Raw genomic sequence first — 19,147 nt, forward strand, 5'->3', positions numbered from 1 at the left:
TATTAAGCAATATTTCATTAGTACTTATAGTCTTTAATTCTAATAGTGCTGCTTTATTTTAATATTCAACTCTGAAGTTGAGTATTCACTCCAAATATTTAGCTGTGATAAGTTAAAGGTGTCATGTTTTCCCCTTCTTTATCCTGCCTTCAGGATTATTATATTCAAACATATGAGAGGGAGGAAAGGGGAGAATTAGAATCAACGTGTCTTTTTAACAGGTTATTTAGGAGCAATACAGCCTTAATATGGGGACTTCTACCTACTTTCCTATATCAAACATCTGAATGATTTAGTTCATAATGAGACAGAGAGATATAAACAACAGTGATGAGTCCAAGGTCTAAATTCTAAATGGCATGCCAAACAGAAGGAAGCATGTGCTATTACACAGTGGTATTGGTGGAGACGTGAGGTGCCTTTCTCAGAAGTAAAGCACTGTGGCAATGGCTTTGTTAATCCTCACTACTGCCCGTTTGCCAGGGTTGAGAAGAGCACACTTCCTTATCCATTTTCCAATCACATTCTTTTCCAATTCATACTTCATTTAAACCCCTTGAAATCACCATCTTTTGATATCTTATAAAGGGGAAATAGCATATAATTCCCAGAGAGATGTTATAAAAGTGAATGTAGGAAGCAGATGATTATAAGAAGACTCAGTAAACCTAGTAACAAAATGGTACAGGAAACTCAGCTATCTCTCCTAAATTCCAGAATCTTTTATCCAAGTGTCTTTTAGGTTTGTTCATGTAAATGAATGATGCCAACAATGGGATCAGTGTCTTTCCATCCCAGCTTACTCTTCTGGTGTTTCATCTCTTGGTAAATGGCCGGCCATCTAGGTCAGAAACCTGAGTCACGGGGTGCCTGAGTGGCTCAGGGGGTTAAAGCCTCTGCCTTCAGCTCAGGCCATGATCCCGGAGTCCTGGGATGGAGCCCTGCATCAGGCTCTCTGCTCACCTGAGAGCCTGCTTCCCTTCCTCTCTCTCTGCCTGCTTGTCTGCCTACTTGTGATCTCTGTCTGTTAAATAAATAAATAAAAATCTTAAAATAAAATAAAATAAAATGCTGTAGGTTTAAAAAAAAAAAAAAAAGGAAAAGAAACCTGAGTCACCCTAAACATTTCCGTACCTCTCACTTCTAACAACCACCTGGTCTCTAAAAGTTTTAGAGCTCATCCTCTTAATTTCTCTCACAGTGATGCCTCACCTTCATCCTAACCATCAATGCCTTGGTTTGAGTCTTATTTCTTTCCTCGGGAAGGGCCACAGCTTCCCAAGCAATCTCGTCTTAGGTCTTGCTCTCCTCCAGCACACTCTCCAAAGGGCTGCCACTGTGATTCTAATTGTTGCATCTTACTTCCAGTTCAAAGGGAATCACCACCAACTTTAGGAGTAGATGTACCCCATTAGCGTGGCACAAGGACCCTTCACCATCAACTACTTATCCTCCCCTACCCCAATATTTCCCTAGCTTCTTTTCTTCTTCTACATATCTACCCTTCTCTCTAGCCATAGTAAACTATTTTCAGAACAAGTATCACTCTCTCTCTCCTTTCTACACTTTCATACATACTTTCTCTCAGCCTGATCCAGACCATTTTGGCTGGTCTGAATATTTAGTGGTCAGGGAGCTTTCATTGACTCCCACAGTTTGACCTGGATGTCTCTCTAATCCTCTTTCCTCAATCCTTGATAAATTCTCTTTCAGAACAGTTAACATATCATACTTGGTAACTGGTAAACTTGTGCATCTTACCTACAAGACTACAAGCTCCATAAGGCCCAGATTTTATCAGTTATATTCCTAGTCAGTATAAGCCTAGTGCCTGGTATGTATTAAATGCCCAGTGCGAATCTGTAAATTTGACTGAAAGACAAGTTCCTAGATCTCCTTACTTTTTAGTCTATAGCTAACATTCTTTAGGATTTAAATGATTTTATTGAAGAGATGATAATGCATGTCTGACATTTAATCAGCACATTTTGCATCAAATATGATATATGCTGACATCTTCTCTTCATATAAGAATATAGTACATGAATTTTTCATTGTAAGTTCACTTGAATCTGCTAGTAAGCAATCTCAGGATTCTGATAATGACTAATATCAGAGATGCCACCACTGGTGTGAGTTGAAAAATGATTTCCTGAAGGCTCAAGGGAATGACAAAGACATTCTCTCCTTCAAAATATAAAATTTTTGGTCACTGCTCTGGTAAAGACTTCAGCATCTTTGGTAGGAACAAACCCATAATTTTCCTGCTATTTGGGTGACTTGTATTTATTTTATATCTAATTCTCAATAAGGAGATATTCACAGTTGCTGCTCATTCTCAAAGGCCGCTAGGCAAGAGTCATCAGCAAGAGAGAAGCAAAGGAGCAGCAGCTGAAGGCCACCATCACGACATTCCTTTTAAATTATCCCTTTCCCTCCATGCCAACCCCCACTCCCCCAGGGTATATGAGCTATGAAAACCCAAATTCCTAGGATTTCATTATTGTCCTGAGGATGAAAATAATGCAATGAAAATGGGCTTTTCGGATAATAAGGATCACCGTACTTCCGCCTTCTTGTGTAGTGAAGACTTTTGGACTCCCTTCTTTCTTCATTTTTGCTTTAACCGGGAGCAGGCATGACTACAAGGAAAGTCTCAAGATGTGGAACATAATTTTAGGAGTACAGTCCTTGGAGACAGACTGCCAGAGTGTATTGGAGCTCTGCATTTCCCAGCTCTTCACTTCCATTTCTTTGTATGTAAAATGGCGTAAGAATAATGTGCCTAAATCTAAAATGTGACTAGGACTTAATTATTTAATGTGCATAAAATACCTGAAATCATGCCTGGTACAGAGTAAAGGTTAACTGATATTATTACTAGGCAGATTTTCAGTGATTTTAAAAAGATCTGGATCACATTTTTCTCTCCAGTTTGATACCTGAGAGTTTATAGTAAGTGGGAGCAAAGAAGATTTCCTTTTGCTTTTCATCTATCAGAGGCTACAGGGTAAGTGTGAACTGCCACAAACTTGTACCTTCTAGTGTGTCCTCCACCATCCTTCCCCTCACTATGTTTTTAGACCTCAGTGATGGCAGAGATGCATCTGCTCTGAGGTCAACTAAGTGAGGGCTGTGTCACACTAGGTGAAGGCCCTCCTGGCCTCAGGTGAGAATGAGATCACCTGGTTGTTGTGTGTAAATGTGTGCCCATTTCATGTTCAGCTGGCAGAAGGTCTACAGTTTAAATGAGCTCCTACTATAAGTAGTTATCTTTTAGCATTTTTGGCAAATTTCATCTGCAAACTTTTACAAAAGTACATTGATAATAACCTAGAACAAAACAAAGCTAACATGTCAGAGGAATAAATACACACAATATTACTTCAACCACAAGACCCGATAGAACAATCCATCCTCCTGTATACAGATGTCACTGGCTGACATTTAGATCAATGGGGCCACAATCAAACGTAACCCACTGGATTCTCGGAACTCAGAGACCTTCATATAAGTTTTGGTAAGAGTTGTCTGTCTGCTCATACCATCCATCACAGTTGGGATGTAATTTACTTTTGTTGTAGCAGTACTTAGCACATATTAATGCCAGTTTAATACAGTCCAAAATTTTGTGAGAAAAACAGTACGTTGAAGTCTCTTCATTAACTGCTAAAAACAAGAGATATGCCTGTATTGTGCCTGGCTCTCAGAACAGTCAGCTTGCAGGTGGCCAGCTTGTAATGAACAGTTGACGACAACGTCTTAAAGAGCTTTAAGTCTTACGGATTCTATTAAGTAACACTGGCCCAAGAAATAAAAAGAAACGAAAAAGAAAAAGGACCAATTCAATATTTGCACAGCAAGAAAATCAACTGAGGTCTGATGCATGATTTTGTATTCATGTATACCCATAAGCCTATCCACACATCTCTGAGTCATTCTTCTCTTCATCAATTCTGGAAAAGCTTCAGTCTAGCTTTGGGTTCCAGGGTTGCTGCAAACACATGAGAAATATAATGAGTCCTCTCCTTTCCCTATAAGAGAAGAAGCTAAGGGGAACCATGGGGTGGGAGTATATATAAAACAATACTTAAAAAGAACCACAAACCCTCCTGTCATCTTCTCTTACACTGTTTCAAGCTTTTTTTTTTTTTTTTGACTTCTTATCAGGTAGAAATAGTACAAAGATATGTGATATTTTCCATCCATCACCAGGAATCCTTCAAATTAGAGGTACATGGAAGATTAAAAAAAAACAAACCAACCAAATCTAGATGTTCTAAGTCTGTCTTCCTGATTGATACACTGAGGTTTCACTGAAATTAATGTTTATATATGGGTGAATTTGATACTGTAATTTTGGGGGGAGGAAGAGTGATTTCTATCAGGAAAACTTGGGACAGGCCCTCAATAGACAGAATCTTGTCCGTATTCCAGAGCCTACCCCTTGACCCCTAAACTAAGTCCAGAATTTCAAGTTGACTAAGTAGAAAAGTGTTGATATTTGAGAGCCAACAACAAAGAATTCAAAGACAGAAAATTAACAACTGATCAATACCTTAAAAAAAAATCAGTGTTAGTAACATTTCACCCATAAAATATGACCCCCCCCTTCTTCCATGCTATTACTCAGTTTGTATTTAGGGGAAAGGCAAGATTTAAAGTATGGTTGTTAAAATAGAAAAATTGGAATTTGTAAATCAAGATGTGTTTATTGTACATAAAAGCTGAAAAACAGCTCAAATATCTGGATTTTTTTTTAATCTGCTATCAAATGCATAGCAATGGAGACACATCTGGAATACTTTTTTTATTTCCTGTTAATCTATCTGGCTAGAGACATGAATGCATAAATCCCATCTAGTCTTGGTGTTAGATTTAAAGTGTAATTTTTAACAAATCATATCTCTGTAGCCCAGCTTCTATATTTAGATGCCAGCACTCCAGAAAGTATAACATTCTATTACAGCATTAAATGATCTGTGCAGATACATAATCCTTCTGATGTCTTATATATCAGATAATGGGAAGTGGAGCAAGTATATAGGGTCTACTGGACAGGAATAGAAGATAGAACGTTATGTGCAAAAAGGTCAATTGGTGATATTTCACATTTGTGTAAGCTTTCTAAGGCAAAATGTGTTTAATTGGCATATTCTTAAAATTAAATAAGTTCTTAATTATGGGGCTTTAATAAGTGAAAAGACCACATTCACCTTCAAGACATGGATGACCTGGATATCATAGACAGCATTTTCTAAACTGTCTAATGAGGGAATCTTGACTCCCATCCCCTTCCATGAAGAAACTCAAAAGACCAGTGTTCTTCCAAAAATATGATGGGAAACACTTATTTAAAAAACACTTTATATATTATTTAATTTAATTAGTTCTCCAAAGCATTCTTGCAAACCAAGTACAGCAAGTCAGATGAACTCCAACTCATAATTAAGGAAAGCAAAGTTTAAAACGATTTTACCGCCACCCCCGCAAAAGGGAATAGTTTTGACTTGGAACTGGCTTTTTTTTTTTTTTTTTTTTTTTCAGCGTAACAGTATTCATTGTTTTTGCACAACACCCAGTGCTCCATGCAAAACGTGCCCTCCCTATTACCCACCACCTGTTCCCCCAACCTCCCACCCCTGACCCTTCAAAACCCTCAGGTTGTTTTTCAGAGTCCATAGTCTCTTATGGTTCGCCTCCCCTTCCAATTTTTTTTTTTTTAATAAACATATAATGTATTTTTATCCCCAGGGGTACAGGTCTGTGAATCGCCAGGTTTACACACTTCACAGCACTCACGATAGCACATACCCTCCCCAATGTCCATAACCCCCTCCCCCTCTCCCAACCCCATCTCCCCCCAGCAACCCCCAGTTTGTTTTGTGAGATTAAGAGTCATTTATGGTTTGTCTCCCTCCCAATCCCATCTTGTTTCATTTATTCTTCTCCTATCCCCCCCCCCCCCATGTTGCTTAGGGGGATAGGAACTGGCTTTTTGACACTAAGTTTTCACTACGACTAACTTCTTACTGAACAGAATATCTATTTGGAAAAATTTCTAAGTTCCTTTTCCTTTTCCTATAATAGATGTTTGTTTCTTTTTTGCCTCTATTTTAGATACGTATAAATCTAATCATTGGGCTTCATTTTTTGGAACATGCAGAAGATAACAAGATTACCTCAGAGTTGCAAAACATGTCTTATTTAAAGAAACAATTTCATGAAAATTCTTCATGCAATAAAATACGAGGAAATATTTGAAGAAATATAATAAACAAACATATCAAATGAATTGACAGAAGTATAAACTAACCTTTCCCTACACACTTAAAGAAAAAGTCAAATTTTGCAAACTGTTCTCTAGAGAAAGAAAAATTGGCTCCTTCATGATTTTTCTGAAAAAAATCACCAGTTTGCAAAATTTTCATTTTCCCACTCACACTTAGCAATACTATTCTCTGTTTTTCTATCATGATCATTTCTTCTCCACCTCCTGATCATCTTTCTAGAATAAGAGAACAAAGCCATTTACTTACAAGATATATATTTCTGGGGCGCCTGGGTGGCTCAGTTGGTTAAGTGGCTGCCTTCGGCTCAGGTCATGATGCCAGGGTCCTGGGATTGAGTCTCACATCAGGCTCCCTGCTTAGCGGAGAGCCTGCCTCTCTCTCTCCCTCTGCCTGCTGTTCTGCTTACTTGTGCTCCCTCTCTATCTCTCTGTCAAATAAATAAATAAAATCTTTTTTTTTTTTAAATAAATAAAACCTTAAAAAAAAGATATATATTTCTTCTTGCTCAATGAAGACAAATTGCCATGTTTTTAGATGAAGGATAAGGAATTGTGTATTATCTTATTGGCATGCTCTGCAATTCTGTATTCCCTGGGCTTCTTCAGGGTGACATAATTTGTTCAATAAATATTTACTAAGGCCCTTTAGGGGCCAGGCATATGTTAAGGTATGTTTCAGCCTGAGTCTAGGCTTTGAGTCAAACATGTTCTTTGTTATGATGAAACAATGTGTTTCAAGGTTCTCTGCTTAGGGAATTCACCAGCAAGTTACTGGAACCGGTTTCTAGAAGCTAGACTTTACAACCTAGTGTGGCAATGCTAACACTACTTTAGTAAGTATGGAACCTTTCCTATCTGCCAGGCACTGGTAAGAGTTTCACAAAATTATCACATCTGCATCTCACAACATCTCTACGAGGTTTTCCAGAGAAGGAAACTGAAGCTTAGACAGTGCAAGTAACTTATCCAAGCTCCTAAGAACTCTTAAATTAAAAGTTTGAGCTTTGAACCCAGGCATCTGATTCCAGAACTCATGTTCTTTAAATGCCATATTACACATCGCTTTATTTTTTTCTGTGGACTCAAATCCATTTAGGACTGGGGTCCTAACAGGGATGCTTCAGGCGCTGTGCCACTTAAGCCTCCTCACTGTGATCTCACAACACATCTCAGCATATTGTCTCGTTTTCTGAATGCTGCCTGTGGTCAGTCTTCTCAGTGCTCCCTCTGCCTGTTACGACATCCATCTTGACAAGCTGCCTTGATGACTCCTTATTTTCCTGACTGGCAGGACTTCTCATACAGCTCATTCTATTTCTAAACCCATGTACCACCACCACAGTATAGTTCTATGTTACCAAATCCCCTCTCGATTTTGAGGTTCCTCTGTCTTTAAAGGTATTGCCATGACATATTCTCTGACTTCTTTTGCACCCAAAGCCCAATCCCCCCCCCCCCCCCCCCAGGATCCAGCTTTTGAGACAGCCTGTAACATCTGGAACAATTAACAGCTATTCTAAAACTCTCCCCCCTCATCGAGTACCACAATGTTCTAATTACAGCCTAAAATTTAATGATTCATGCAAAAGGTTTTATAACAAAGGCCCTGAAAGTTTAGTACAGTATGTGATTTAAGACAATTTTGTCAAACGTTAACCTATTACTTGTAATGTTTTTACAACTATGCTAGGCATTGTGGAAACTGAAAACAAGGTGTTGTAGAGACCTTCACATTTTTATAATCTAATTATGAAATAAGTATTTGATAAGTATACTGCATTATATGAAGACTAGAAACCATAAGTAAACAGGAGATATGGAAGAGAGCATAAGACAGAAAGGACTGATACATCTCAAAGATCAATCAAATGTGGATAAACCAAGGAAACCAAGATGGGCATCCAGGCTTGGAATTAAAAGCTGACCAATGGCCAGAAGTTAAGAGTATGATAAGAACAGTAACTTGAGGAGAAATGGACACAGTAGAACAGGAGTGATAAGGTCCAGCATGATTAATGCACAATGCTAAAAATGGATTCAATGAAATAAGAAAACTAAGCTAGGGAGGGACAGGATGGAAACCCACTAAAGACTCATCTGACTATGGTCTTCAGGATGGACCAGGGGAAAAGGCAGGGTCAGCGAGATGATGATAGAGTGGGGTTGGGGGAGTGGGGAATCAAACTATCAGAATATCACCCATTGCAGTAATCAAGTCATGAATTTAAAAGTCTGGTTAAGGGATGCCTGGGTTGGTCAGTTGGTTAAGTGTCTGCCTTCAGCTCAGGTCATGATCCCAGGGTCCTGGGATAGAGTCCCACACTGGGTTCCTTTTTCAGTGAGGAGCCTGCTTCTCCCTCTGCCTGCCACTCCTCCTGTTTGTGCTCTCTCTTGCTCTCTGATAAATAAAGAAATAAAATCTTAAAAAAAAAAAAAAAAGTCTGGTCTAGACTAGTGCCAACAGAAATGTTAAGGATGAAGCCAAGACAATGACATAGCAAGAAAGAAGAGGAACAGGGGTACTTTGTCACTACCAGCTGAAAATAGCAAATAGTCTCCAACAAGGTTTTTTTTGCCTTTAGACAATTTTCTCTATAATATGCCATCTCCAAATGGTAATTTGAACATAACATTTTTTCAAAACATTTCAATAATTTACGATCACCCAAGCATAATACAATCCAATCAACTTGGCACAATATCTAAGGTTCTCCATGAACTCACATGAAAGCCATTTCCTGGTTTTACTGCACACTATGTCCCACCACAGCAGTCTCCTAACCAAGGAGGCATAGTCTTGGGGAACAAAAAGATTTTTAAGAGATATGTGAGCAGAGCGTAGTTTTAGGAAAATCCGTTTTGTTTATATAGTTTCAAGAAAATCTGTTTTGTTTATATCTGTACCTTACTGCCTAGAATATGGTGGGCGCTCAATAGTATATGAGGAATGAATGAACGAATCAGACCAGTCTACAAGTAACTGCTAATACAGAGCTGAAAATATCTGTGTAGTTCTCAAATTCTCCATCCCCATGTTTCCTTTCATAATAATTTTTCTTCCTTTCTATGGATGCTCCTTACTCAGTCCAAATATTACTAGAGTGCCTTGCCATGGGGAGAAAAATCCTCTGAGAGAAAAGTAGAGAGAAAATTTGAAATACTGTGCCAGTCTGAAATGAATGACTCTTAACATGGAAATCATTTCATCTGTAACTTAGTTTCTAATTCACGCTTTCATCAAAATTAGAGATTTAATAGACTTATTAGCAGAGAGAGGGCTGAAATGAGTTTCTGAAGATAAATCATTGTTTTTGCTTGTTTGAGCTTTTAACTTGGCTTCTATGGTTTTAAAAAAAGAAAGAAAATGGTTGCTGAATTCTAATTCAAACAACAAGTAATATTCACATGCCAATTTATGAACTAAATTAAAAAATCAATCTCAATAGTGTATTTGCAGTAACATTGTATTTTTTATGTTTAATAAGTAAACATAAATAAATAAGTAAACATAAGTAAATACGATAAAATTTTACAGAATAAAGTTTTTACTAATAATTGTAATGATAATTGAACTCAAAAGAATGATTTAAACACTTATTAAAGTGTTGTAATCAAGAAATTTAAAATATATACTTATTTTTACTGTAAACAATTAGAAAAGGGGACCAATAAAAGGCTTTCAAGTATAAAAACACATTACATTAGAATTTTGTGGGAAAAGTGTAATATATTCAAAGAAAACAAGGAATACTGTGAATCATATTGTTAAAGAAGAGCCCATTCATATATTTTCTTAAATGGTTGGTAAAGTATATCAAATGTCTACAATAATTAGATTCAAATGCATACTTGGAAAGGAGTGATATAATAGCTTTATTTTAAAATATCAGTATTTTTAATACAGTACAAAGTTAAAATTCTTTAAGTGATAAAATAGTTCTAGCTGTCATCTTAAAAATATACAACCCAGGGACGCCTGGGTGGCTCAGTTGGTTAAGCGGCTGCCTTCAGCTCAGGTCATGATCCCAGCATCCTGGGATCGAGTCCCACATCGGGCTCCTTGCTCGGCAGGGAGCCTGCTTCTCCCTCTGCCTCTGCCTGCCACTCTGTCTGCCTGTGCTCGCTCTCTCTCTCTCTCTCTCTCTCTCTGACTAATAAATAAATAAAATCTTTAAAAAAATATATACAACCCAGGTACAAGGTACAATGTTTTTCAGAATTCTTTTTGAAGATACATGCAGAAAATATTTGAAAGCTACTCTTCTAAAATGATCTAAATTTTACTACTCATTTTTCATAGAAGATTTATTTTACTAAGGTAGCCCCTCAGCCTAATAACTCTTTCCAACATTTCTTTGGTTATCAAAACCCATGAGTCATTCAAGACTTCACCAATGCCATATTTCTCTTGGAACTGATTCCAGCATCCTGGCCTCAGTCATAATCCATGATTCCTTTCACTATTCTTCCATAATTGTCCTGACTTGTAGTTACTTGTACCTGACTGCCCAGATAGATGATAAACGTCTTGAAACATTTCATTCATTTTTATGTGGCCCAGAGGCTCAGTACATCGCCTTGTATGAAGCAAGAAAGTACTTCGCAGGTACTGTTGATTGACTTTATATTTTTATTAATTGAGGAGAAGTGTTCTTGCTTTAGCAATTGGAAGAATGAAAGCAAAACAAAGTTAGGGAGAGAGTATCTTGTAGGGAAAGACATGAGGATTAAGTGTTTGGTTTTAGATTGGCTGGTATGGGGTGAGAATTGCCCAGCAAAGTGGAGATGTCCTAACGTCAAAACTATGAGACTCAAGCACCTCCAAGATAAAATAAGGAATGACCTGGAAAGGGATGACAGAAGATGCATTTAAAGTGGAAGACCTGACCAGGAATATGGCAGGGATGTCCATTATCACCGCTGCTATTCAACATAGTACTAGAAGTCCTAGCCTCAGCAATCAGACAACAAAAAGAAATTAAAGACATCCAAATCGGCAAAGAAGAAGTCAAACTATCACTCTTTGCAGATGATATGATACTATATGTGGAAAACCCAAAAGGCTCCACTCCAAAACTGCTAGAACTTGTACAGGAATTCAGTAAAGTGTCAGGATATAAAATCAATACACAGAAATCAGTTGCATTTCTCAACACCAACAACAAGACAGAAGAAAGAGAAATTAAGGAGTCAATCCCACTTACAGTTGCACCCAAAACCATAAGATACCTAGGAATAAACCTAACCAAAAAGGCAAAGAATCTATACTCAGAAAACTATAAAGTACTCATGAAAGAAATTGAGGAAGACACAAAGGAATGGAAAAATGTTCCATGCTCCTGGATTGGAAGAACAAATATTGTGAAAATGTCTATGCTACCTAAAGCAATCTACATATTTAATGCAATCTCTATCAAAATCCCATCCATTTTTTTCAAAGAAATGGAACAAATAATCCTAAAATTTATATGGAACCAGAAAAGACCTCGAATAGCCAAAGGAATATTGAAAAAGAAAGCCAAAGTTGGTGGCATCACAATTCTGGACTCCAAGCTCTGTTACAAAACTGTCATCATCAAGACAGCATGGTACTGGCACAAAAACAGACACAAAGATCAATGGAACAGAATAGAGAGCCCAGAAATAGACCCTCAATTCTATGGTCAGCTAATCTTCGACAAAGCAGGAAAGAATGTCCAATGAAAAAAGCCTCTTCAACAAATGGTGTTGGGAATATTGGACAGCCACATGCAGAAAAATGAAATTGGACCATTTCCTTGCACCACACATGAAAATAGACTCAAAATGGATGAAGGACCTCAATGTGAGAAAGGAATCCATCAAAATCCTTGAGGAGGACACAGGCAGCAACCTCTTTGACCTCAGCCACAGCAACTTCTTCCTGGGAACATCACCAAAGGCAAGGGAAGCAAGGGCAAAAATGAACTACTGGGATTTCATTAAGATCAAAAGCTTTTGCACAGCAAAGGAAACAGTTAACAAAACCAAAAGACAACTGACAGAATGGGAGAAGATATTTGCAAACAACATATCAGATAAAGGGCTAGTATCCAAAATCTATAAAGAACTTATCAAACTCAACACCCAAAGAAGAAGTAATCCAATCAAGAAATGGGCAGAGGACATGAACAGGTATTTCTGCAAAGAAGACATCCAGATGGCCAACAGACACATGAAAAAGTGCTCCATATCACTCGGCATCAGGGAAATATAAATCAAAATCACAATGAGATACCACCTTACACCAATCAGAATGGCTAAAATTAACAAGTCAGGAAAAGACAGATGCTGGCAAGGATGTGGAGAAAGGGGAACCCTCCTACACTGTTGGTGGGAATGCAAGCTGGTGCAACCACTCTGGAAAACAAAAGGTTGAAAATAGAGCTACCCTATGATCCAGCAATTGCACTACTGGGTATTTACCCTAAAGATACAAACGTAGTGATCTGAAGGGGCATGTATACCTGAATGTTTATAACAGCAATGTCCACAATAGCCAAACTATGGAAAGAACCTAGATGTCCATCAACAGATGAATGGATAAAGAAGATGTGGTATATATATACAATGGAATACTACGCAGCCATCAAAAGAAATGAAATCTTGCCATTTGCGATGACATGGATGGAACTAGAGGGTATTATGCTTAGTGAAATAAGTCAATCAGAGAAAGACAACTATCATATGATCTCCTTGATACGAGGAAGTGGAGATGCAATGTGGGGGATTTGGGGGGTAGGAAAAGAATAAAGGAAACAAGATGGGATAGGGAGGGAGACAAAGCATGAGACTCTTAATCTCACAAAACAAACTGAGGGTTGCTGGGGGGAGGGGGGTCGGAAGAGGGGGGTGGGTTTATGGACATTGGGGAGGGTATGTGCTATGGTGAGTGCTGTGAAGTGTGTAAACCTGGCGATTCACAGACCTGTACCCCTGGGGATAAAAATACATTATATGTTATAAAAAAATAAAAAAAATTAATAAAAAAATAAAGTGGAAGGCCTCACTCTGGGAATGAGTCCCACATTAGCACAGGCCAGTTCACTGAAAGAAAGGAGAAGTTCAGAAAGAAGGCCAGAGGAACTAGCAGGGAAGGAGAAAAAGGATATTGTAAATGCAGGAGGAACAAGTGACTAATGCCTCATGAGGACTGAGATTAGTCAAGTTGAATAAAAACTGAAAAAAGCCAAAGGGTGCTAGGTGGGCAGAAGGAGAAAACAAGGGGATGGCAAAAGGACCTTGCATTTTCTTTAAGAAAGGTGTGGAAACCAAAGACAAGGGAGTGTATGAACAAGAATGAAAAGAAAAGGAGAGCACACATCTAAAGTGTATGGAAGGGAGAACTGGATGCACCTGTGCAAGGCAGCCTGGACAAATCGAGACCATATTTGGCTGTTGCTACTGTTTTGCTTTTGAGTGAAGAGAGACTTGAATGGGAAGAGGAATGCCTCACAACAGGAAAACCAGAATAACAGAGGTAATTTTGGAGGTAAGTGTAAGGGGATACATTTAATTTATGGCTTATAATATTCTTCTGTATTTTTTTCTATATTGTGTATTCTATATTCAGTCCTTTTTAAAATCCAAAATGCGTTCACACATTGTATCATTAAACAGAACTGCTCGTGTTGTAATTCTGACCAAACAAGTCCGTGTTAGGAAAGTATATTAAATCTACCAATATTATTTAAAGTTTAAGTTTCTAAGTTTTGTAAGATATAGTTGCCATCTCCTTGTAAAACGTCAGTTTTCTGTGATATCCCTAATCATAAAACAATAATCTTCTTAGTCTTATTTGGCTGACATGAATAGAAAAAAAAATTCAAATTTGCTACCTTTTTTAAAATCAAGACACAACTTTTAAAATAATAATACAAGTAGGATTCCTTGAGGATTTTATAAAATATTTAACATCTACATTAATTAACATTCTACTGAAACATAATAAAAACAAAGTATTTACATCTAATGAAAACAGGCTATTCTAAAGGATATAAATAAGCAATGGCTATGCCATAAGATTCACACTTGCCTTAATTTTTCAACTACTCAAAAATATCTGCAGAGCTTAGTTTTGTAATGACTGAATCAGATTTTGGAAAGCCCTGACCTAGGTTATATAGCAAAGAGAAAAGGGACAAAGAAAGAATTCCACTGTTTCACATATTCCTTATTTACAGAATTCTGAAGCCTTCTATAAGCAAAGGTACTTTTCTTCAAATAACAGAAACAAATCAGAATTTGACCAGAGGACTAGGAGAGCTTCATGAGCAAGGACTTCTGTCATTAGTCACTTCAGCCCATATGGCCGCTTCTGGAGAATCAGGAGGAAGGGGACAGGGCAGAACTCGTGAGACTCCAGGTATAGCCATAAACTAGGACTCCAGCTTTTGTAAGTAAGGGACCACAAGGCAGAGGATACTAAACGTTTCTAGGAATCACTTTTAAATCCAGAGGGACAGAATTCTGTTCCTCAAGAGTAGTAAAAGAAAACCTTGCTCACCATTCAGTTGACTTCAATCATGGTACTTTTTCTGAACATATAAGTTAGTGAGTCAGAATTCTAACCTCCACTCTCTATCCCCGTTACCACTTTGTGTTTTCAGGTCCAAAAAGATGAATTCTTACTTTTGATAAGAAATAGAAAGTGAGGCAATGAGGGCTTTCAAAGAACTAACCCCATTAACCATAGTTAATCCTTCTTAATTAACCAACCAACCAACCAATTAACCATTAGTAGCAAATGCAGACTACGCTTCTGCTACCTGGTTGGATACTAGTAGGCCATTTTATGTGACAGGATGGTGTTTCTGTACAATTTTAATTCAACAAATATTCATTCAATAAATATTTGCTAAACATCAGATGTATGCCAGGAACAATTTCTGGTATTTGGGATATATCAGTAAACAAAAGAATGATATCTACACCCCCTGAAGTGTATATTCTTGTGAAGGGGCTGGGGCTGGGGGTGGGGAGAGAAACACACAATAAATACAATAAATGAAATTCTGTAATAGAGAAAAAGATTATAAGTGCTATAGAAGAAAAAACAAAGATCGGAGTCAGAGGGATGAGGGGTAGGGATGGGGGGTTTGAGTGAACTGTAGTTTTCAATAAGGTAAGAAGGGTACTTATACAGTATATTTGAGCAAAGACTCAAAGGAAGTGAGCTTGAACTTCACTCTCTCTGGATATTGAATTATAACCTTTCCTGAGAGGCTGATAAATCAGACAATGATTAAAGGATTAAAGGGTTAAAACATTTTCTTTCATTAGTCTCAGTTGGGAGATAGGATGAGTCCCCTAATTTTGACAAACAAATTTTGAAACAATTGGCAACTTTATGATAAAGTATGAACCTCTGAATCCCGTATATGCATATAATGAAGCCAAGCCTTAGATACTTCGGTCCAAAACCTATGGGATACAACAAAGGCGGTTCTAAGGGGGAAATACATAGCCATCCAAGGCTCCCTCAAAAAAACTGAAAAATCCAGAATACACCAGCTGTCTCTACACCTTAAAGAACTGGAGAATCAACAACAAATCAAACCAACTGCACACGCAAGAAGGGAAATAATCAAGATTAGAGCAGAGATCAATGAGGTAGAAACCAGAGATACAGTAGAACGTATCAATGAAACTAGAAGCTGGTTTTTTGAAAGAATCAATAAGATCGATAAACCATTAGCCACACTAATCCAGAAGAAAAGAGAGAAAGCCCAAATTAAAAAAAATATGAATGAAATGGGAAAGATCACAACTAACACCAAGGAAATAGAAACAATCATCAGAAATTATTACCAACAGTTATATGCCAATAAGCTAAGCAACCTAGATGAAATGGATGCATTCCTGGAAAACTATAAACTCCCAAAATTGAACCAGGAAGAAATTGACAACCTGAATAGACCGATATCTAGTAATGAGATTGAAGCAGTGATCAAAAACCTCCCAAAAAACAAGAGCCCAGGACCTGATGGATTCCCTGGGGAATTCTACCAAACTTTCAAAGAAGAAATAACACCAATTCTCCTGAAGTTGTTTCAAAAAACTGAAGCAGAAGGAAAACTTCCAGACTCTTTATGAAGCCAGCATTACCCTGATCCACAAACCAGGCAAAGACCCTACCAAAAAGGAGAATTTCAGACCAATATCGCTGATGAATATGGATGCTAAGATTCTCAACAAGATCCTAGCAAACAGGATCCAGCAGCACATTAAAAAGATTATCCACCATGACCAGGTGGGATTCATCCCTGAGTTACAAGGATGGTTCAACATTCGCAAATCAATGTGATAGAACAAATCAATAAGAGGAGAGAGAAGAACCACATGGTCCTCTCAATTGATGCAGAAAAAGCATTTGACAAAATCCAGCATCCGTTCCTGATGAAAACGCTTCAAAGTATAGGGATAGAGGGAACATTCCTGAACTTCATAAAATCTATCTATGAAAGACCCACAGCAAATATCATCCTCAATGGGAAAAAGCTTGCAGCCTTCCCGTTGAGATCAGGAACATGACAAGGATGCCCACTCTCACCACTCTTGTTCAACATAGTATTAGAAGTCCTAGCAACGGCAATCAGAAAACAAAGAGAAATAAAATGTATCCAAATTGGCAATGAAGTCAAACTCTCTCTCTTCGCAGATGACATGATTCTTTATATGGAAAACCCCAAAGACTCCACCCCCAAACTACTACTAACTACTACTACTAACGTGGCAGGATACAAAGTCAATGTACAGAAATCAGTGGTTTTCTTGAAGAAGACACAAAAAGATGGAAGACCATTCCATGCTCTTGGATCGTAAGAATAAACATTGTTAAAATGTCTATACTGCCTAAAGCAATCTATACTTTTAATGCCATTCCGATCAAAATTCCACCGGTATTTTTCGAAGCCAAGCCTTACTAAGACTCACAGTATGTGTTACGTGATTGAAAATTCAACAGAAAAATAAGTTGTAAACATCTGACTGAAGGTATAGCTAAGTGATTCAAATTAAGACCCATGGCAATGGGCAGCTCTTTCCGTCCATGCTTTCATAAAACTACCTTAAAAAAAAACAAGACCGGGGCGCCTGGGTGGCTCAGTGGATTAAGCCGCTGCCTTCAGCTCAGGTCATGATCTCAGGGTCCTGGGATCGAGCCCCGCATCGGGCTCTCTGCTCCGCAGGGAGCCTGCTTCCTCCTCTCTCTCTGCCTGCCTCTCTGCCTACTTGTGATCTCTCTCTCTGTCAAAAAAAAAAAAAAAAAAAAAAAAAAAAATCTTAAAAAAAAAAAAAAACAAGACCCATGACAAAAAGGATCTTTGTGTCTTGTCTCCACTGTATTCACTGGACCCAGGACAGTGCGTATCTCATGATAGGCATGCAATCAATATGAATTTGATGAAGAAAGTGGTTAGGGACAGAGGGGATGAGTGATAAGTGAAGACTTTTGAGATTCCAGGCCATAATATGAGAACTGGTCAAACTCTTTACATGCTCAAGGGGCAGAATTTGACTTTCAACCTAAACAAACTTTTTTTTTAAGACCATAATGAAAATTTCTCCAAATGTCTGTTTATTGTATCTGAGTTGCTGATTGCACCTATTCTTTTAGAAGAGGAGCCTGGAGGCAGTTTAGGCTCTGGTGTATCTTATTTTTCTACCTCACTATAGAGTCCTCAGCTGATACCAACTGACAGGCTTGGGAGAGCCAATTACAGGCTACAGAGAATTAGACCTCCAACATCTATCCAATCACTCTATGCCACTGCAAAAACAGGTAGAATGACAGAGCCATGTTAACCAGGAAGCTTCTCTCTCTCACATCTGGTTAGCAAGAATAAGTGCCTCTGTACATATGCTAGTCCGGAGGTTGGTATGTTGCAAAGGATCTGCCTTCAGGACACCACTCGGGAGTGGAGACTGGGAGAGCAGGGGCCAGGTTTGGCAAGATGTCATTTTACTAAGTTTTCAGATGTCATTTACAGCTCAATGTTGCCAAGTTCAGAATTTTCTAAAAAATCTTTTTTGGTAACCAATTAGCAAGCACTACACGATGAATGTATGAAACTGGCACCTTCAGAGCCTGGTTATCATCTTTCCCAGGAAAACAGAGAAGACTGCGGTAGCTCTCTGTTACACAGTTGTCCAAAAGCACAAAAACACCATCTTTAGAAATTCTGAGCCCCAGAAAATTCTGTGTTATTTTTCTATGTATAACAGGCATTATTTCTGGTTGTCTGTACACATGAGCTCCTTTAGGGCAGAAATTGAATCTTTCTCCATTTTTTATTGTATGAAACTCAATAAATGGCAGTTCAATGAAACAATAAATGAAGAAATGCAATCTGTTTTGCTTTGTTGGCCATGTTCAAATGAAAATTACTCAATAAAGCTATGAATTAAAAATTATGACCACATTGCACAAGAAGTAGAGAATTACGGTGGTTATATAAAATACGGGCATTTATCAATGGCCTAATTGTCTAGACTGAATAGCTAGGTCGACCACATTGAGCAAACAGTTGCTCAATTTCCTTTTAGTCTGCGGAAAAAGTTTTAATGGTTACAAAAATTCTATATACTACATAATAACCTTGACTAACCTATTCTGTCTTGAAAAGGGGATTACTGTTAATGAAAGGAGTTAAGTAACATGCTCAGCATTAAAGGAAAGGCTTACAGTGAAAGACAAAAAGGACATTAATAATACCAAGACGATCCGATTCTTTGGCATACACTACTCATTTACCTGATATGCTGACAGTTACATACTGAATTCATGTAATTATCACAGCATAAAGGAGGGATGTTTATGAAGGCAAGGTCATTTAT

At 37.9% G+C, this 19,147-nt stretch overlaps 1 protein-coding gene across 2 annotated transcripts in view; it reads right to left on the reverse strand.

The window, feature by feature from the left end:
* PRKD1 (protein kinase D1) overlaps positions 1–19,147 on the reverse strand; it is a 331,651-nt gene that overhangs the window by 28,608 nt on the left and 283,896 nt on the right. The gene's annotated exons all lie outside the window — the stretch shown is intronic.

The sequence above is a fragment of the Meles meles genome, chromosome 6 (genome assembly GCF_922984935.1).
Source record: "Meles meles chromosome 6, mMelMel3.1 paternal haplotype, whole genome shotgun sequence".
Lineage (NCBI taxonomy): Eukaryota > Metazoa > Chordata > Mammalia > Carnivora > Mustelidae > Meles > Meles meles.